This window comes from Rhinopithecus bieti, unplaced genomic scaffold, assembly GCF_001698545.2.
Source record: "Rhinopithecus bieti isolate Rb0 unplaced genomic scaffold, ASM169854v2 scaffold_9976, whole genome shotgun sequence".
NCBI classification, from domain to species: Eukaryota; Metazoa; Chordata; class Mammalia; order Primates; family Cercopithecidae; genus Rhinopithecus; species Rhinopithecus bieti.
This window is the reverse complement of record NW_016806761.1, coordinates 1,375,889-1,398,667: the sequence shown is the minus strand read 5'-3', so window position 1 is coordinate 1,398,667 and position 22,779 is coordinate 1,375,889. Positions and strand designations below refer to the sequence as shown.

The 22,779-nt window shown below is 40.3% G+C and overlaps 1 pseudogene; it reads left to right on the top strand.

The window, feature by feature from the left end:
• The first annotated feature begins 13,669 nt into the window (after nt 1-13,669).
• On the top strand, nt 13,670-14,296 carry LOC108533142 (40S ribosomal protein S8 pseudogene; annotated as a pseudogene).
• The last annotated feature ends 8,483 nt before the right edge of the window (nt 14,297-22,779 follow it).

The window sequence follows — 22,779 nt, the reverse complement described above, 5'->3', positions numbered from 1 at the left end:
AGATCATACCACTACACTGCAGCCTGGGTGAAAGTGAGACTGTATCTCAAAAAAAAAAAAAAAAAAAAAAATAGAATCAGGAAAGAGATGGACTACAGGGTCCTGTTTTCAGAGAATATGTCTTGTTCACTCAGGCAGTTCTTAGGACATACTTGGTCCTATGTAAATGTTCCTTGAGTTGAAATGATGAGTACCTTTGAGCATGGACAGCAAAGTGAGACACAGACATGGGGCCTAATGATGTTGACTGTAACCAATGCCTCACCACTTTGTTCAAAAGGAACTTTTCATATCTGCTTATTCTACAGTGAGGGTAGGCTGGCTGCTGTTGGAGTTTGGTAGCAGGATGGCACAAGTCCCATTGCTGGCTCATAGGTCTTTAAAGCAATCTCCTGCTCCTGGTTCCCACACTTGGGATCACACTGAGCAGTTGTTTGGGTTCCTGCTGTCACTTCTCAGAGTAACAGTTCTGCAGAATCAACAGTAGTGAGAGGCACAGGCTCTGGGAATAGTGCCTGACTCCAGCCAGGGCTCTGACTAGCATAAATCCCTTTGTGCCATATCCTGTTAAGCATAACTTATAAGTGATGCTGTTGAAATTGCTCCAGAGCCCAGATGGGATATCTGTAGCCATCAGAAACCTTCATTTCCAGGACACAGCCAACTGGGGGATAGCCCTGGGCCTGACAGCATGGATAATTCTTTACTCAGCAAGCTTAACCAAGTGAAGTCCATGCATATACTGATAATCAGCCTCTCTCTGCCCTTCAGGGGGAAAGACAAGTATTTCCCCTCTCTTCCTTACGACTGTATTTCAGGTGTAAAGCTGCCCTGGTGGTCACTTGGGTCTTAGTTCACTGCATGAAATTCTGGGCCAAGAAATACACGATTAGGAACCTTTTATCCTGCTGTCAGAGCCACTTTCAGATGTCCAGGATCTGAGAATCTATAGGAAGATGGACACCATCAGGGCATCATATTTCTTCAGTCTTGTACAGAGCAGGACCTGGGAAGCTGATTTTCTCCATGAATCTCCCAATGTATCATGCAGAATTCAGAGATGCTACTCCCAGGATAGAACAGGAGCAGAAGGGAGAGAAAAGAATTTCCCTCACATGGTAGGGAGTGGCTGATGTTCACTGCCTCAATAGTTTTCATGGCTTCCTTATCTTACCTGGCCATTTCCTAAAAGTTGGAAGATTTGATTTGCCTTCAGATTTCTGGGTCCCCAAGAATTCAGAGTAAGATATATGACCAGACCTCCCTCCTAGACAGATGGCTAGAGCAAACTTCTTTGGAGTGATTGATGATTCAATGGCACTTCTGCCTGGGCCAACACTGAGACTGGGGGATCTGAAGCTGCAGAGCCATCCTTGTAAGCAGACAGATTTACTCTTTGTGAGTCAGGTTTGTAACCAGCTCAGAGCACCCTTCCACAAGACTACCTCAGGACCATCTGCTTTCTGTTGGATGTGCAAACTCACATCCACACACTTGTCTCCTGCTTTGCCATGGTTGGGATGGAATGACACATTTCTCTCTCTCTCACAGAGCTCTGTAACAGAAAACATCTCCCTTCAAGTCACTTCAGTCCCGCCCCTTGAGCTCAGAAAAGTGAGGATGGCTTGTCAAGGCTGAAAAATGTTTATTCCTGTACATCTTCACCATACTATGATGAGTTAGTTACAAGTAGTTTATCTGTTTACTAAAGCAAATTCAGTGATCCTAGGGAGGGTGTACTTTTAACTATAAAAGTTGAGCAGAATCCAGTGTGTATTTCAAATGTGCATCTTATACCTGACCCCTGTTCTTAAATCAGATTGCCTTTGCCCAAGGTATTGACATGTTGGTTCTCACTTGCGTGTCTACTGGACTACGTGTGAGCTTCCCCCTGTGCTATATTCTTTGTGAGATCAGAGACAAGAGGTACTGGTTTATTTATATAATATTATGCCTAATACATCTTAGCACTCAAATACATGATGGATAAAGAATAAATGCATTACAGAATAAAGTAACGGCCTCATAACCCTAGGTTGAAATACAGAGTTTGACTGCTGTTTGTTTTTTTGTTTTGTTTTCCAGTTTTGTTTTTGGTTTTGTTTTGTTTCAATATGGGATCCTAGGGCAAAACTGCACCAAACTGGAAGTTCTTTAAGTTTGGGAGGAAAAAAGCCTGTAGAACTGAAGCCTGTCAGAACTGAAAACTACAGCCAGAATTTGCCTGCCAGAAGCTGAATCAAAGCTGTTCCCCTGCTCTGCCCTCCTCCTGAGAAGACATCCAAAAATAGTTCCTCTGTGAGGGTCCCTCAGTGCCCCAGATGCTCTTACAGCTGTACTTCATCAAAACACCATGACCAGCTATGATGCTTTTTCCCAATAAGCAAGGCTTATTTCTACACCCTTTCTTCAAATGCCAGGGGAACATACTCCTCTAACCTCAACTTCAGAGTTTCCTGCATCACCATCTATGTGGCCCCAGCCTGGGGCCTTTATTAGACTTTGGCATGTTTTGGTAACTTTAGTGAGAAGATTCTCTGGCCAGAGAAATCTTGAGTTGGTCAAGCCCCTCTATGAGAAAGGGACTCTCTGGCACACGTGCACGGGCACAGGAGCCAGATCAATGCAGACTTGGGCCAGTTGTTCTCCAAATGTACAGCTGGCTGATGGCCCCAGTTTGTTTGCCAGGATCGGAACAGGGCAGTTTGTATGAGACACAGAGGAGGTTCGACTCCTCAGCATGGGGGAGCAGGTTAATTACGTTCTGAACCCCACCCAATGGTATGTAGCTTGCTCCTAGCACATGTGTGGGCAAGAAAATTAGACAAGCAGACAATCACCTGAGGTTCACAGGCTAGCCCTCCGGGCAATTTGACATAGGTGATAACTGGTGTGGATGAAAACACAGCCTCTGGAGGGAGATAGAAAGGGGAAAACCGTGACAGAAGTAGAAATGGGTGAGTGGAAGAGGGAAGTGAAGGAACAAGGAGCAGACAGAAAAAGAAAAGTAATTCTCAGTACTGTTCAACCTGCTTTTCTGGTCCTTTCCCTTACCTGCATTACAGGTTCTAAGGGCATTCCCCACCTAGAAATGCCCATGAGGACATAACTACCAATTTACACTAAGGCTTATTCTGTTAACTCCCATCGTTCAACATCTACGTCAACCCATGGGTGAGCCACATTCTCTCACCAGTATTCATGATAGATACTTCAGATGTGCTGTCCTCTATCATAGCACTTCCACATGCTTTACATCATTGCATCCTCACAACCATCTTGTGGAACATACAGAACAAGCATTGTCTCCATTGTAAAGATGAAGAAACTGGAATTTAGAGATGCATGTTCTCCTCCAAGATCACATAGTAGTGGCAGAGTGAGTAATAAAAGCCAGGTTTCTCGGACCAACTTGGACAAGTCTGCATGATGTTTATAGAGAGAGAGGGGAGCCCATTTGAATCTGTGCAGGAATCCCCCAGAGATTATTAGAGTACTTGAGATGTAGTAATCCATTGCTGTCATTTATCTTATTTATTTGGCTTAGACCACGAAGGTACCTGCTAAATCACTTGTCACCTTGGAAAAGGGAGAACAAGGTATAGCAGCCATCTCTTCTCTCACCCTCACCTCACCTTCTGACACTGGTGGCTATATTAGTGGAGCTACACTCGTGCCTTCGATTATTCAAAGAGCCTAGAAAAGTACATTTCTTTGTCAAGGTCTTCGGTCAAGGTAGGATGAGGGTATTCCAAATGGATATGTTGAGGCTACATCTAAAATAAAAAATCCCAAGTATGGGAGGCCAGGGAGCGATCATGTCTAGAGGGAGGGTAAATGCCTCGGTAGAACCTCAGTGTTCTGCCTCTGATTTGTGAGTAGCTGTATTGAAGAGAGGACCAGAGCACTTTCTAGTTTTTCCCCCTCTCCCATCCCCAGGGCCTTGGGCATACATTCACGGACTATTAAAGTTTTATATTTAATTATATTATTTACTACTTACTTCCGTGTGTGAATATTAAATATCCTACAGAAGTGGAACCAAAGAAACAGTTTCAATGACATGCTCAGGTGCATTCAGCATATTCAGTGGTATTGCAGATATGAATTTTTGTTCTTATAGAAACTATACTATGTTGCTTATATTATACATTCTTCCCAATGATGCCAAAAGGAATTGAACACCAGGCTCTAGGCCATATCTATCCGTACCCTTTTGCCTCAGGAGTTACGGCACAAAGAGCTCTCACTGGAGTCAGATTAAGTGGACTTCCACTAGTTATGTGACCATGGGCCAAGCATGGCAGCCTGTGGACTCCAGCTTTATCATCTTTAAAATGATCGGACTGAATTTCAAAGACTCCCTTCCAGCTTTAACATTCGACTATCTCATTGTTCCTTGGCCCTCCACTCCCACCTGTCTACAGAGCACAGCAAGTAATAAGCCTCCTTTTCACATAACCACTCAGCTCCCTCACTCCATGGGCAGCTTGACCCCCAGTGCTTCAGCGGACCAAGAGAAAGTTGATTCTGGGAGATGCATCACCTGCCTCCCCATCCCTGCTCCCTTCTTGCCCTCCACTTCTCCCATCCACACCTGTCTTTAGGCCTCAGCTTCCTGGGTCACAGCAGGGAAACTCCCACCCACCAGCTGGGTTGATTTTATTTCAGAGAAGAGAGAACAGCTGGGTGATTTTAAAGATGGAACTTAAGATCCACTTAACTAGTCAACTCCAGTTGTCAGGACCCCGAAGCTGCATTTAAGGACAGGAGTTGTGGATGTGACGGGAAAGCAAAGAGACCCAGATGCTTTGTCCTCCCCTAGCAGGAGAGGCTGTATACTTTATGAGATTTTCCCAAAGAACTTCTGCTGGGTTGCTTTGGTTTTATTCTTCTGTTTATAAAAGGTATTCACTAGTGTCGGGTCTTTTGAGTCTATTTGCTTAGAAAAGAAAGAGGGTCAGCAAGTTAACAAATTAAACATATTCCACCTGGTCAGGCCAGCAAAAGCTAATTTTACATGGTCTCAGCCTAAGCCATCCCCAGATCCTGATATGTATCTAAATGATGGAAAGCCCTGTTCAAATTCATAAAATATCGTACAGCAGAGTAAAACAGATCTAATAGATCTATTTCTCATTAAAAAGGTCAATGCCAGGAACATCTGATGCAATATAACTGTCTGATTCAATTTAGCTGGCCAAGCCTGACTAATCCTATCTTCAAATTGGGGTGAATTCATTTCCCCTGAAAAAAGTAATTTCCCCACAAACTGGCATATGATATACTCCGAACCTGTATTGTTACAAGGCATTACTACAATATTGATCAAAACCAACCAATCCACTAAACCGAAACTGAGAAAAAGTTCCATGCCATAAGTTGGTATTTAAGAGCCATAAGCAATGAAATCTAAATCCTATTAGGAGCAGCATAGTATCTTCGGCCTAAGAGCAGATTCCGAACACTTGGAAGCAAGCCTGTTCACAGTTCACCTATTCTGAATCCACAGCTGCTATCAGGAAAGACAATCTGATTTTTCAAATTTTCTTGGGAATTAATAGATTAAGACAAACAATACTATCCAACACAAAGACCACTAGACCCTGAATTAGAACCAGGGTCTATTTTCAGTTCTATCTCTTGCTCACTGTGTGACCCTGGGAAAAAAACTCCTTCCCCTCTCAGGACCCTATTTACTTCTTCTATCATCGAGGGTTTTAAACTTGTCTTTTTGAATGCAGGACCCTATTTACTTCTTCTATCATGCAAGGGTTTTAAACTTGTCTTTTTGATTGCATCCAGCAGTATTACTTTCTGTTTGACTCTAAATGTGTGTTAATTATGTAGACAGACATTTAATATGGGTCCTAAGCATTTAGGACTCTAGTCCCAAAGTCACACACACACACTTACCTTGTTAACCCCGAAGTCATCTTTGATGGTCTCTCATTTTAGAGTGCTGCCTTCAGAAATGTGCATATTTCTCCTTATAGCCATTTCTATGTGTAATTCTTAGTGTTTTTCTTGGTAAACTATTATAATACCCCATAAAGGAGTTCCTGTGTTCCTTGAATATCTCCATTTCTCCTTTTGGACATAGATAGATTTACATGTCTCTACCCTCTTGGAATTAGGCATGCTCTTATGGCATGCTTTAGCCAATGAAATGTGCAAAGTGACAACAGAGCTGGCCCATCATTTTCTGCAATTTCTTCCTCTGCCACTGCTACTGACAATATCAGAGACCGTGGCTGCTCCATTTCCCTGGGTATAGGAGCAGATACATCAAAGCAGAGCCCCCAGCCAACCAATAGGGCGCATGAGTGTTAAGCAAACGTGTGTTTGATGAGGCCACTGAGATTTGATTGATGCAACTCCGCTTCAAAAAGACTATCACTTGGGTGGGCTGTTAGAAGAAGTAGAGTAAGGTATAGGCAAGAAGTGTATAGTCCACCTATTTACAACAGAAATCCTGGGTTGTTAAGGGATTCTGTTATAAAATTGTTGTGTAAGTGTTCACCCAATAGTAACATTGACAAAACCTTTGGGTATTGCAAAATGAAGTATCAGAGACCGATCAGACACTCTAGGTTGATTCAGGAAAGAACAACAATTACAGAGAAACTGAGTGATAAAACCACAGTCGCTGAGTCATAGGAGTGGCTTTAGGTACAAAGAAATTGATGCTAAGATGATCAAGAGGCAAATTATAGAGGGATGCCCAGTCTGAATGCTCAGGGCAAAAAGTCCCCCCATGGGTTTGCTTCACTGTTACATTCTGTCTGTTTTGCAGCTGTGCCATGCCTTAGTAATGTGGTCATAATTTTGGGTTTGTTTCTGTCAGCTTTAGCCCACTGAGCAGTCTTGGGAAGCAACCATGCGCAAAATCAGCTAAAAGGGGGCAAGTCACACTCATCAGAAGATATGTTCTGGATTACTAACCTAAATATTTTTATCCTTACTCTGTGTTTCATAACAATGCAACAGCATTAATTTTCCCCACCAGTGTAAACATTATTAATTGCTGTAAGTTAAGCCAAGAAACACCATTAATTCCTAAAGTCAAAACAGAGGCAGCAACAAGCAGTAGAGTCGCTGCCTTCCTTACCAAAGTCAGAGCCAAGGACGAGAGTGATGAAAGGTGTGGGGTGTGTCTGTCAGCAGCTTCCTAGCTCCCATCTTTCAGCATCCAGGCCCACTTCATATTTGCCAACCTATGGATCCCTGAGAACCATAACCAGGATTATGTTACAGGCTGTGGGAGGAAAAAACTGAGGGCAGGTGTATAACTGACATTTTTGCATCAGACAAATGTAATTAGTACCATGTTCCACAGCCTGCAAAATAAGGTCATATTATCTGAATTGCAGATTTCCCCACCTGCTTCCAGCGCAGCCTTGAAGATGTGACTCTGCTACTGCCATAGATTTTTCCTTTGCTAAAGAGCTGTTCTGTGAACGAGATAATGAGGCCACTACTAGGGCTGTGGATCGAAAACCTGGCTGCCTATTAGAATTACCTGAGGAGCTTTTGAAAGCCTGGCTGCCCAGGCCACACCCAGACCAATTGCCTCAGCATTTACAGGAGGGTGACCCAGGCATCACTGACTGTTTATGTTGCTTAATCTCCCCAACTAGGTGACTTTAAATGAACATGAAAATCTTTTTCTGGGTCTTCTCCCTGTAGATTCTTATTTAATTGGTACAGGTAGCAACCTAAGCATCAGGAATTTCTAAAAGCTCTCCAGGTGATTCCAATGTGCAATCACATTTAAAAACGACTCCTATAGAGAATGGAGCCATAAAGAAAAGTCAGAAGTGCTGTCTTTCTGACCTTTGCATCCTGAAGATAAAAGGCCCTTGGAGTGCTTATAAAAGTAAAGTGTTTAGATTAAGTCATTGAATTTATTCATTCCAAACTTTTCACAGCCTATGAGCATGAGTCAAACACTAGGCCCAGAAGATACAAAATACAAAAGAACAAAACAAGCCAGGCATGGCGGTTTATGCCTGTAATTCCAACACTTTGCGAGGTCAAAGCAAGAGGATCACTCGAGCCCAGGAGATCAAGACCAGCGTGGGCAACATAGGGAGACCCTGTCTCTACAAAAAATAAAAAATAGTTGGGTAGGGTGGCACATGCCTGTGGTCTCAACTATTCGGCAGGCTGAGGTGGGAAGACTGAGCCTGGGAGGTCGAGGCTGCAGTGAGCCATGACTGTGCCACTGCACTCCAAAGAGAAAAAAAGAAAGAAAAAGTAAGAAAAGAAAACACCAAAACCCTGAAGCTCAAATCCAGCTCAAGTGTTAGAATAATGTACAATAGATGTGATGAAACAACTAGAATATGCATACATTTCTGGGGGATAGGAGGATGTAAAATACATAAAATGGAACAGCCACTTTGGACAACAGTTTGGCATCCACTTAAACATAAACCGACCACATGATATAGCAACTGCACTCTTAGGTATTTACTCAAAAGAATAAAAATATAGATCAATACTTATTGTAACTTATTATTGTATATAAATTTATGGCAGCCTTATTTTAATCACTAAAACTGGAAACTACCAGAATGTATTAGTTTAGTTTTCTATTGCTATACAAGTTAACAAAAATACAGTGGCTTTTAAAAATGCACATTGATTATCCAAAGTCTGGTCATGGCTTAGCTGCATCAGTTCTCCAAGTGTTAGCTAGGCGGCAATCTCATTTGGAGGCTTGACTGGGGAAGAATTTGATTCCAGGATTACTTAGACAATTGACAGAATTTATTATCTTGCTTCTGTATGATTGAGGACACTAGTTTTTCTCTGTCTGTTAGCTGAAGACTGCCTTTAGCTCCTAGAGACCACCCTTAGCTCTTTACCAAATGGACTTCCTCTACTTTATCAGCACAGCAAAGAGTGTGTAAAATGAGTCTGCTGGTAAAACAGTCTTATATAAGGTAATGTAATCATGAGAGTAGCATTGCCTTTGCTATATTCTATTGGTTAGAAACAAATCACAGATCCCATCCACATTTATGAGGGGAAGATGAATCAAATACATAAACACCAGGAGGCAGGAATTACAGGGGTCACCTTAGAGTCTGTCCACCACACCATGAGTGTATCAGCTAGGATATGGATAAGCACACTGTGGTATATGCACATATAAAGCAATGAAGTATAAAATGCATGCAATGAAACACTACTCAGCAATAAAAAAAAAAAAAAAATGAACCACTAACACACATAAAACATAAATAGTTCTTAAGTGAATTATGCTAAATGAAAATAGCCAAAATCAAAAGGTTGCATACTGAATTATCCCATGTGTATGATCTTAGAGAAAAGGTAATACTATAAGGACAGACAAAGATTTGTGGTTGCCAAGGGCTCAGGGTGCAGAGAGCAATTGAATTGACTACAAAGAAGCATGAGGGAACTTTTCTGAGTAGTTGAAATGCTCTATATCTTCATTATGACAGGTAGTTATACAACTGTATGCATCATTCAAGATTCATAAAGCCCAAAAAGGTGAATTTTACTATACAATATACAAATTATACCTCAGTAAACCTGACTTTAAAAAATAAATGGACAGAGTGACAAAGAAGCCATCAGCAGACAGGAAAGTCCCTTTGATTCTGTCCATACTGCATGCCCTAGTGAGAAGCCCCTGGAGAAATTTCAGTAAAGCCAATAATATAAGTTGTATATTAATACTATTCAACTAATGCATTTACTAATTGTTTATTTTATATAAGCTTTGAATGCTGCTTTCATCATTAAAACACATAATATATGGGCAGAGTGTGAGGGTTGCTTAAAATAGAGGAGCAGGACTGATCATCTGAGTAGCCAAAATAATAAAGTCAAAGTCTTCAAGTAGACTACAAAAACAAAACAAGACAAAACAAAAGAACATCGCTATCTATTCAGAAATAACTTCTTCAAACAGGTTGCAATAAAGCCAGGCACAAAAAGGCCTGACAGCATTTAAATCACCTGATGGCATTCTGTCTCTGTTTACAGGTCTATAAACTTAATCCTGCTTAGCATGTTTCAGAGGGCAGCCTATGACAGAGGGACAGGGAAAGCTTATCAAGGGTTTTATGTTTCTAGCAGTGGATTCAGACCATCCCTTTGACCAAACATTTGTCAATAAACCCCTGAATTTCTAGGCAATGTCAACACTTATAACCAAGACACGTTGAGGAGAGATATGAAAGAGACTTATCATAGGGAGAAATTTTGACTTAGTAAAAAATAATGACAAAAACCACTGAATAATTATAAACATGAGGATGGTGGAATGACATTTGTATTTTAGGAATGTTCACACTTTAAGCAGTATGAAAGATGAACTTCAGGGGCAACACTAGAAGCCAGGAGAGCAGTTAGAATACTATTACACAACACCAGAAAATAAAAGATGAGCAAAGGAAGTCAAAACAAGTAGAGAAAGGGAGAGATTTATTGCAGTATTATTTGGAAGACAGAGTCAATAGGGGATAGCAAAAGACAGATGATGAAAACTGTGTGTCTGGCTTGGGTAACTTCATAGATACCCAATAAAAGACAAGTAGGGATTGGAGATATAAGGAATTTGTTTTTCAGACTCTGAATTTGATACAGGTGGAGATTTCTGGTAGACAGGTAGCTATAATCATCTCTTCAGATAAAAATACTGGGTTGGAGAAAAAGAAGAGATCATCATGGCAGACCAGAGGCAGGACTAGATTGCAGCTCCAACTCGGACAGAGAGAGCAGTGTGCAGAGGCTCACATCATAAATTTTAGCTCCAGAATGACTGCAGGAATAAATCAGGAATCCCAAAAGGACCCACAGACCCTCTGAAGAAAGCAGACTGCTCCTGCAGGACCCGGGAGACACCCCAAATACTGTGCTGGTATCCACAGCTGAGAGACCTAGATGGTTCACATCACAGGAATCTGTGCAGACAACCCCCTGTACCAGCCCTGAGCCTGGTAGACTTGCTGGGTGGTTAGATACAAAAGATAGATAACAATTCTACCAGATATTCAAAGAAGAATTGTTACCCATCCTATTGATACTATTTCACAAGATAGAGAAAGAGGGAACCCTCTCTGATTTATTCCATTTAGCCAGCATCACCCTAATACCAAAACCAGGAAAGGACATAACCAAAAATGAAAACTACAGACTGATATCCCTGATGAACATGGATGCTAAAATCCTTAACAAAATACTAGCTAACCAAATCCAACAACATATCAATAAGACAATTCACCATGGTCAAGTGGGTTTCATACTAGGGATGCAGGGGTGGTTTAACATACGGAAGTCAGTAAATGTGATACACCACATAAACAGAATTAAAACAAAATCGCATGATTATCTCAATGGATGCAGAAAAAGCATTCAACAAAATCCAGCATCCTTTATGATTAAAACTCTCAACAAAATTGGCATATAAGGGATATATCTCAATGTAATGAAAGTCATCTATAACAAACTCACAGCCAACATAACACTGAATGGGGAAAAGTCAAAAGCATTCCCTTTAAGAACTAGAACCAGACGAGGATACCCACTCTCACCACTCCTCTTCAACATAGTACTGGAAGTCCTAGCCACAGCAATCAGACAAGAGAAAGAAATAAAAGGCATACAAATCAGTAAAGAGGAGGGTAAACTGTCACTGTTTGCTGACGATATGATTGTTTACCTCAAAAACCCTAAAGACTCCTCCAGAAAGCTCCAGAACTGATAAAGAATTCAGCAAAATTTCTGGATACAAGATTAATGTGCACAAATCAGTAGCTCCCCTATACACCAACAGCGACCAAGTGGAGAATCAAGAACTAACCCCTTTTACAGTAGCTGTACACATAGACACACACGTGCGCAGCGCGCACACACACACACACACAAACACTTAGGAACACACCTAACCAAGGAGGCAAAAGACCTCGACAAGGAAAACTACCAAACACTGCTGAAAGAAATCACAGATGACACACAAGAAAATGGAAATACATCTCATGCTCATGGATGGATAGAATCAATATTGTGAAAATAACCATACTACCAAAAGCAACCTACAAATTCAATGCAATCTCCGCCATAATTCTTCACAGAATTAGAAAAAACAATTCCAAAATTCATATGGAACCAAAACAAAAAGCCCACATAGCCAAAGCAAACCTAAGCAAAAAGAACAAATCTGGAGGCATCACACTATCTGACTTCAAACTATACCATAAGGTCATAGTCAGCAAAACAGTGTGGTACTGGCATAAAAATAGGCACATAGACCAATGGAACAGAATAGAGAACCAAGAAATAAACCCAAAAACTTATAGCCAACTGATCTTTGACAAAGCAAACAAAAACTTAAAGTGGGAAAAGGACACCCTTTTCAACAAATGGTGCTCGGATAATTGGCAAGTCACATGTAAGAGAATGAAACTGGATCCTCATCTCTCACCTTATACAAAAATCAACTCAGGATGGATTAAGGACTTAAATGCAAGACCTAAAACTATAAAAACTCTAGAAGATAACATTGGAAAACTCCTTCTAGACATTGGCGTAGGCAAGGATTTTATGACCAAGAACCCAAAAGCAAGTACAATAAAAACAAAGATAAATAGCCGGGACTTAATTAAACTAAAGAGCTTTTGCATGGCGAAAGGAATGCTCAGCAGAGTAAACATACAACCCAAAGAGTGGGAGAAAATCTTCACAATCTATACATCTGACAAAGGACTAATATCCAGAATCTACAATGAACACAAACAAATCAGCAAGTAAAAAATAAGCAATCTAATCAAAAAGTGGGCTAAAGACATGAATAGACAATTCTCAAAAGAAGACATACAAATGGCCAACAAACATGAAAAAAATGCTCAACATCACTAATGATCAGAAAAACGCAAATCAAAACCACAATGCAATACCACCTTATTCCTGCATGAATGGCCATAATCAAAAAAATAAAAAAACAATAGATGCTGGCATGGATGCGGTGATCAGGGAACACTTCTACACTGCTGGTGGCAATGTGAACTAGTACAGCCACTATGGAAAACAGTGTGGAGATTCCTCAAAGAGCTGAAAGTAGAACTATCATTTGATCCAACAATCCCACTACTGGGTATCTACCCAGAGGAAAAGAAGTCATTATAAGAAAAAGATACTTGCACACACATGTTTATTGCAGCACAATTTGCAATTGTAAAATCATGGAAACAACCCGAATGCCCATCAATCACCAAGTAGATAAAGAAACTGTGGTATATATAAATGATGGAATACTACTCAGCCATAAAAAGGAATGAATTAATGACATTCACAGAGACCTGGATGAAATTGGCGACTATTATTCTAACTGAAGTAACTCAGAAATGGAAAACTAGACATTGTATGTTCTCACTGATATTTGGGAGCTAAGCTATAAGGATGCAAAGGAATAAGAATGATACAATGGACTTTGGGAGTTGGGGGTAAGCGTGTGAGGGGGCAAGGGATAAAAGACTACAAATAGGGTGCAGTTCATGCTGCTTAGATGATTGGTGCACTAAAATCTCACAAATTACCACTAAAGAACTTACATAACTGAACACCACCTATACTCCAATAACCTATGGAAAAATAAACAAATAAATAAACAAACAATAAAATTTAAAAAGCAATGGGCATCTCTTGGGACAACTAGCAAAAGTGCTGCAAGACCAGGGGCAAGAGAAAACCTTACCACAAGAAGCGAAAGTATGAGCTGGGGTGCCCAGCTGGCTGCCAACACCAAGATTAGCTCTGGCCACATCCACACAGTCCGTGTGCAGGGAAGAAATGAGAAATACCGCGTGCTGAGGCTGGACATGGGGAATTTCTCCTAGGGCTCAGAGTGTTGTACTTGCAAAACAATGATCATCGATGTTGTCTACAACGCATCCAATAACCAGCCGGTCCGTACCAAGACCCTGGTGAAGAACTGCATCATGCTCATCAACAGCACACCATACCAACAGTGGTACCAGCCCCACTATGCGCTGCTCCTAGGCCACAAGAAGGGGACCAAGCTGACTGCTGAGGAAGAGATTTTAACAAAAAGTGATCTAAAAAAATTCACAAGAAATATGATAAAAGGAAACAGAATGCCAAAATCAGCAGTCTCCTAGAGGAGCAGTTTCAGCAAGGAAAGCTTCTTGCATGCATCACATCAAGGGTGGGACAGTGTAGCCAAGCAGATGGCTACATGCTAGAGGGCAAGGAGGTGGAGTTCTATCTTAGGAAAATCAAGGCCCAGAAAAGCAAATAAATCCTCATCCTTTCTGTCTTTGCCCATGTAATAAAAGTGTTTATTGTTCCATAAAATAAAACAACAACAACAACAAAAAAAACTGGGTTAGAGAAAGAATTTCATGCCAACATATAAGGGCAAGTGGAAACTGTGGGTGAGTTTGCCTATAAGAAGGAGTACAGGCTATATTGAGTAGGTTGGGTAGCTAATGTGTAAGAAAGAAACAAATACTTGTGAACAAGAGAGACAATGCCTTGCTAGGGCATTTTTTTACAATTTCCCTGAATGTTGGCAGGGTTTTCTTTTGATTTTTTTTTCTTCAAGAAAATGCCAGAGCACTAAGAAAAACTTGAGAGCATATGATAAGATGCTGCTCATATCCAAGTAGAGATACAAATTACTCCAACTGGGAGAAGGTAAAAGAACACTCCAATAAGAAAATAAGAGACAAGATCCTAAATCAAAATAGAGTCACAATATAGGGCAGAGAGGGTGACAGTAACTGGGAAGAGAGTCATGTTCTTGCTTGGTGGCTATAAGGATGAATGCTGAAACAATATTCAAGTGTTACCCAAGTAATGAAAACCTGGAAATAAGCTACATTAATTGAAATTTCCCATTGCAATTTGTATTTCTCTTACAAACTTGTGGTGCATGCTTGCACGTGAGGCATTGTCCATTTACTGGTGAGGAAAAAGAGGCTCCTCCAAGATTTTCCAGCTAGACTCAGCACATTGTGCTAGAAAAAGACTTGACTAACCATCTAGTTCATCTCTTGGTCTCCTAGAGAGAAAGCAACAACCATTGCTCCAAAGGCAAGTGCAGTACAAGGCGACGTCTGGGAAACCAGCTGCCAAGTGTTGCCTGGTGGATAAAGCACTGAAGTGATGACCTTGAGATGTCCCAGGTGGTCACCACATACCTGCCACTGACTGGGTGAGCTTGAACAAGCTACTGACATTCACTGGCCTCCGATTCCATATCTATACACAAGAGAGTTACCTAGTTTTGATAATTACTGGGGTTCTTTCTGGATCCAAAGTTTCATTACTAGAATTATTTCTTACTTGCTTACCTTCTTTTGGTCTTTAATATCTCCACCCTTAAGATGATTGAAACAGAAAAAATCGAAGTTCCCACCCAATATTTTTATATATTATTCCCAAATAGCTTTGGGGTGTGGGTGGGGAAATGTTTATGATAACTTAGCTAACAAAGTAGGGTAGAACAAAAATGTAGGGAGTAGCAATCCATTTATATTTTACAATGAGAACAGTCCACAGAGCTTTGCATTATCCAAGCGACACACAGATTTTTAGCTTAACCCATTTTGGAGTATTCCTATTTGTAAATTACGCAGGTCACATTATGTCCACTTAACCATAATGTTGCAGGTATGAAGCACTCTGGTGAATATTATTATTATTAACTGAATTACACTATGGATTAATAGTTCTCTGGGAATCAGAATTCAATAAAATTAAACACCAGGCTAAATGTAATAGAAACATTATGAGAATGTAGAGGAAGATTAGGATTCTGATAAAAGCCTTCAAGATGGAATAAATAAGATTAATTTAGCAATAAATGTTTTTGAGTGTTTATTATACACACATCTTTGTGCTAGGAGTTGTAGGATTTCAATTTTCTAATTTGAACTTGAAAGGAAATTTTACTGTATTTGGGGTTTTTTAATTGGGACCATTCTCGTGCCTACTAGGAAAGTTAAATGTTAATCTCTTAGCAGGAAGTACCATAACCATTTCTTTAGATTACTCTATGATAATATATTAGACATATGAGGTTTCTGATTCAAAAGGAGTTATTTTAAAATTTTCTACAAACAAAACCAAACAAAAGCAGGTACTTCAAATTTCTCCTTGGACACCTTCGCCTTAAGCAAACAGTTTTGTTCATGCTTCCCTTTGAGCTTGCCTCATTCTTTGGGGCTGCACTGACATTTGCTTTTCACAAAGCAAGAAAGCCTTCATCGTCTTGTCTTGTTTTGCTGCTCCCTATCAAAGGCACGCTGGATGATGCCCATCAAAATCACAACTGCAGCTGAGTAACATACTGATGCCACCTACCAGGCTGTGGGCACTACCAGGGAAGGCTACTTAGCAGCTGCCTGAACTTTCTGAAATGGCCTAAAATTGCTCTTCTGCTTGGTCTTGCTGGTGACTTCCCAGGCGAAGGTAGTGCCCTGCTTTCCCCAAGGGAAATGCCTGAGGACATTGGTCCCTGGGAAGCCCACCATGCCAGGCTGGCCTAGCTCAGCTCAGCCCAACTGCTGACTAAGGATCCCCCAGCTTCAGCAGCTGAACCACACAAAGGTTGTGCCTCCCTCCCACAGAGACAGTTTGTTGCTTTAAGTAGCTGCCGGCAGGCAGGAGGGTCTCTGAAGAGCAGTATACAATTCTAAATGGCTCTTTTTAATATCTATGAGTTTGAATCCCTAGCACATACCTGAACAAATACCAGCATAACTGCTTTCATTAGAAGGAAGAACTAATGTCTTTTCTTCAAAGAGACACTGCGTTTCCAAGGAAAACTCTGAACAAATAAAGTCTCATGGTCTTTAGACTGCTGTTTCTTGGCATTTAAAAGATTACAGGCCTACTTTAGGAAAACTAAATGTTAGCAACCCTTTCTTAGAGATCACTAATAAATGTTATAGAAGGAGCATCAGACTTGGATTCAAAAGCCTGAGGACTGATTCTCATCTCTTCTTCTTGCCAAGTGTATAAATCAGGAAGGTTCATTTCACCCCTCTGGATCTTGGTTGACTCAACAGTAAAATGAAGATAGAGTAGTTGTAAAAGTTACATAAGATAATGCCAGAAACATAGTAAGACTTGATAGATATTCCAAGAACAAAAATCCTATCACGGGCCAAGGGCAGTGGCTCACACTTGTAATCCCAAGACTTTGGCAGGCTGAGGCAGGTGGATCACTTGAGGTCAAGAGTTCAAGACCAGTCTGACCAACATGGTGAAAGCCCATCTCTACTAAAAGTACAAAAATTAGCCAGGCGTGGTGGTGGGCACCTGTAATTCCAACTACTTGGAAAGCTGAGGCAGGAGAATCCCTTGAACCCAGGAGGTGGAGGTTGTAGTGAGCTGAGATTATACCCACTGCACTCCAGCCTGGGCAACAGAATTAGACTCTGTCTCAGAAAAAAAAAGGAAAGGAAAGAAAATCCCATCAGGAACGTGAAATATTTCCTTACCAGCCTGGCTACCAGGGAGCTGCCTCGTCGTGATCTCATGCCAGTCTTCAAGTGTTTCTCTTCCTTCACGGCATGGGGATCAGCTTGATTCTTTGTTGTTGTTATTTCCCGTAGCACCAAGTGCAATCCTTGCACCCAGCAGGCATTCAATAAATACTAATTGGTTGATTGATTAAACTTGAATTTTAACACCATCTCAGCACCTTTGAGAATCAGAGAACCCCTTATGCAAACACTAAAGCCATTTACCCAGCAAACATAAGTTTTAGGAGAGCTTCGCTTCTGTTAAAAAAAAAAAAAAAAAAAAAAAAAAAAAAAAAAAAAAAACCTTGGCTCTGGAAAGAGAAATACTTGGGTTCAAAACACTTTTGGTTTTGTCACATACTGAGTGAACTTGGACAAGTTACTCAAATGGAGGCAATCCAACCCATCCCGTATGAGGGTTCTAAGAATCAAATAAGATACAAAGTGTCTAGTACATTGTTAGTGTTAAGAATGGTGAGGTTCTATTAAACATAGCATGAATAAATAAAATACACAAACATTAAGCTTCTTCTAATCATTCTTTGGTAGGTCATTTTTAATTAAACTGAGACATGTAATTGATATACTCAGATTCAGGTTGCCCCTACCCCCATCAATTTCAACAAGGGTATGCTGTATAATTTGTCCAGCAGCTTTGGAGAGGAAACTTGGGGTTAAAAAATACCCCGAAACTGTTGGTACATATAAGCAACAAATCCTTAAAGGTACTTAGAACTCTCAAATATTGGTTTGAAAGCAGGTAGTTAGGCTTTGCAGGATAAGGATAACTGGTTATGTGAGCTGATGAGAACACTAACAGGCTGTCAGCAAATACTTCCCTTCCAGAGACAGTCTTGGGAACCTGCATAATAATGTGGAAACCAAATCAATGTTGGCAAAGCATTTTTTTTTCTTTGAAATAGGGTCTTGCTGTGTTGCCCAGGCTGGAGTGCAGCGGCGCAATCTTGGCTCACTGCAACCTCTGCCTTCCGGGTTCAAGCGATCCCCCTGCTTCAGCCTCCCGAGTGCTGGGTTTACAAGTGTGCACCACCCTGCCTGGGTAATTTTTCTATTTTTAGTAGAGATGGGGTTTCACCATAATTGCCAGGCTGGTCTCAACTCCTGATCTCAAGTGATCCACCTGTCTCAGCCCCCCAAAGTGCAGGATCACAGGCGTGAGCCACCATGCCCAGCCAGCAAAGCATTTTTCATACTGGCAAATTGCAAAGAACAGAATATTTGAGATGAAAAAAAATGGAGCATTTATTGGACACTTGCTCTCTACCGGTCATTGTACTAGACACATAAAACTGTTTTCCTATTTGATTTCTTACATTACAGAAGAACTTAGAGCCAGAGAGTTAAGATTGACCTGATATCACAGTGAGAGTTAATATTAAGGCTAGGATTAGAACCCAGAGACTAGTAAACACATCTTAAACTCTCATTCTTTTCACAGCAATCTCTTACTCATCAGGCAGGAAAAGCCCTGCAATTCCTGCTTTACCAGGGTAGAAAGAAGTTCCTCCCCACCACCACTTCTCAGCATGGTTAAAGAATCCTGAAGAAGTTGCAACCCCTACTTTTACTCCTCCACCTCCATGCTCTACTAAAAGATGCTACACGGCACACGATGAAACTTAAACACAAAAGGGCAATAAAAAGGCCATATAAGGAACAAAGAGTATCTAACTGATTGCCTTCATTTTATGCTGGAAGAAATTGAGGCCTAGCAAAGCTAAATAATTTGCCAAAGGCACAAAAGAAGACAATAGGAGAAATATGACCCCAATCCCAGGTACCATATTCCAGTGTCTATTGGACAAGAGAACAAATATTCTTTTTTGTTACCTTTTGTCTTCTGGACACTGTAAATCTGTGGCTCCTGAACCTAAGCAAGCATCAGAATCATCTGAAAGGTTTGGTAAAGGCTAGATACATCAGACTCACCCCACAGTTTCTGATTTGATAAGTCTAGGTTGGGGCCTAAGATTTCCTCTGCAACATTTCCAACAGTCCTGACGCTGCTGGTCTGGAGACCACATTTTGAAAATCACTTTTGTAGAATTGATGCTTGTTTTCATGTTTTAACTCTTTACTTTAGAGCTGAAGTTCCTCTTTCCAACCTGTTAAGAAGACAACTATAAGTTCTGATCAAGCTTCACTGGTATTGCAAATGTAGAAAGAAATATTTCTGGGCAAGCGCAGTAGTCACTCCTGCAGGAAACCTTCTGGACATAATCTGTGCAAATCACGACAGGGCCTTGGAGGCAATGGAGTCTTTAACTTTGTCTATTCCATATTTTTTCAGAGACACCACCGGCAATCTATTAGAGCAGTGTTCACAACCTTTTCCATGTTAGGACATACCTAGGAAAGGATAATTTTTGTACCACACGGGAATAAAAATAGAGGCTCCTAACGGCCAGAAGTAGCCTGCCAGGGTTCTCTGGACACTCCAAGCCTTATAAAACCTTGCCATCCACATGGCTAGGGGATAAAAGCTTTTCCAATATGAACTGATTTGTGGCACTTCAGTATGCTAAACATAAAACGCCCCCAATATTAGTCTGCTCCTTTTTATTAAAGATAGCAATGGGATCCCAATTATCAAAAGTAATTAAAATATAAACATCTTAAGCAAGGAGAAAAAAATTGCCTGAAAGGGTGAATATTGTGGCTAAATAGTAACTAAGGAGACTAGAACTCACATTATTTTCCAGTTCTTAGATTCTATGACTGCATCTTATTTTCTTTTTTGTTGTATAAGAATAATTTTATTTGATTCATTCTTCATGTCATTAAAACCCCCTTGATGCTGATTTCACTGAGTCTAAGAAAACATTTATGTTAGATGTATCATTACTGGGTATATCACTAAGAAATGATTCTGCCATTAAAAAAATATGGCCCATGCTTTCCTATTACCTAGGAGTAGAAGTTTAAGCTTACAAAAGGAGCTCTTTTAAATTCACTTAGACTTAGTTTCCATATGTCACTCATAGTGCACCCATTAAAAAAAGAAATAAGCTAATCTCATAACTTCCTGTTCTGCATATGACATTTATCACTTCCTGACTCCTCATGATACCTGTCCTTTTCCACTCCATACCATGCCTCAGTTCATCATTAATGGTGATGCACCTTTAAAAAAAAAAAAACCGATAGACTCATTATGTCTCTAGAATTTTCTTTCAGGCCTCCAACAACCATTCTGCAAGTTTTAATATCCATGCTCAAAAATGATCACTATATTCCAGTACCACTGGCCTATGATGATTTCAAGATGTATTCTCAGTTCACAAATGTGAAAATATTTCTTAAATACATCTTAGAGTGAATAAAACATGGAAATTCTATTTAATATTGCTAAGAGCTCACGGAGAAGCAATGGCCTTGAGTTTCACAATGACCACGTATTCTCTTTATGAAAGTGTGCCCTTCTGAATATAACAAGAACTGCTCATGAGATTTAAATCTCCTTTTCTTGGAGTCTTCTTTTGAAGGAAATCATACCTTTCTTTTGAAAGAATCATCTTTTGAAGAAAATCCTGAGGTACTTTTCTCAACTGCTGAGAGTAGACACAACTGCAGATGATTCTAGTCAATTTCTTGGACGTGCACAGGGCTTAGCAAATCATATTCCTTTTTCGAGTAAGGTCTTGCTGTGTTATCTAGGCTGGAGTGCAGTGGCATGATCATGGGTCACTGCAGGCTCCACCTCCCAGGCCCTCCCAAGCAGCTGGAACTACAGGCACACACCACCATGCCTGTGTAATTTTTTTTTATAGGGTCTCACTATGTTGCCTAGTGCTCAAGTGATTCTTTCATCTTGGTCTTACAAAGTGCTGAGATTATAGGTGTGATCCACCACACCTGGCCCCAGATTGTTCTTTATGTGCCAAGTAATATTTACATGTCAAACAACTCTTTGCCAGCACTACAAATTAAGTATTGCCCTAGATTGTCATAAAACCATTACATCCCAGCTTACTTCCAACAGGATTGCCAGCTGGGAGTCACACTGAAAGTCCCTAGGAAGGCAGCCTTTTCTGGGTGGAATAAAAATCCATACTGCTAAGATATTTTTTATTCAAATCAGTTCAACAAGTACTTTGTCTGAAGTACTTTGATATGACCAGCACTGTTTTTTAAATTAATTTTTTTAATTTTCAAAAATTATATAATTTTATAGTATATGATATAACCTTTTGATATATGCATACATTGAGGAGTGACTAAATCAAGCTAATTAACACACTTATTACCTCACACACTTTTTTTTTAGTGAGAACATTTAAAATCTATTCTTAGCAATTTTCAAGAATACAATACTATTAACTGTGATCACGTTTCATAACAGACATCCTAAACTTAATCCTCCTCTATAACTGAAATGTTATTTCCTTTGACTACCATATGATCCAACAATTCGACTTCTGGGTATATATCCAAAAGGAATGAAATCAGGATGTCAAAAGAGATATCTGCACTCCCCTGTTCACTGAAGCATTATTCCCAATAGCCAAGATATAGAAACAATCAAAGTGCCCATCAATGAATGGATAGATACAGAAAATGTGGTGTATACACACAGTGGAATACTAATCAGCCTTCTAAAAAAAGGAAATCTAGTCATTTGTGAAAACATGGATAAACCTTGAGGACATTCTGCTAAGTGAAAGAAGCAGACATAGAAAGACAAATACTGCATGATCTCATATATGAAACTCAGCGCTCTTAAGTCTGGGTTGTTTAGGGGTGAGGGTTACTGATTATTATAGTAAAGACACTCAGTCCTCTCCTCAAAAAACTGATCCTTTGTCTAAGGAAACAAGGCTTGGTCATGTGAAATAATGAAGGAAAAACTGAAGATATAGGTAAATATCAAATATTTAATTGAAGTCAAGAAGTACTACAAATGCCAAGCAGAAAATATTGGGAGTAGTTGTGGATTGTAGTATTGGCTGGAGTTATCAGGAGACATTTTATGGTGAACATGGATATAAGTTTGTTCCTGAAGGATGCGTGGAATTCAGTAACATAGAAGAACAGTTCAAAGTAAACATGAACAAAACTCCAGAGATGCGTACACAGACATGTAAAGATGGAGTTAGGTGGGCTACATGTAGATGATCAAGCCCACACATGTCACCAAAGCAGCACAAGCACAGAGGCGTAAATATTTAATGTGGACTTCATTCCATAATCAGAAGAATCTTTCCTGTCTCAGCCAGAGGACTTGGGA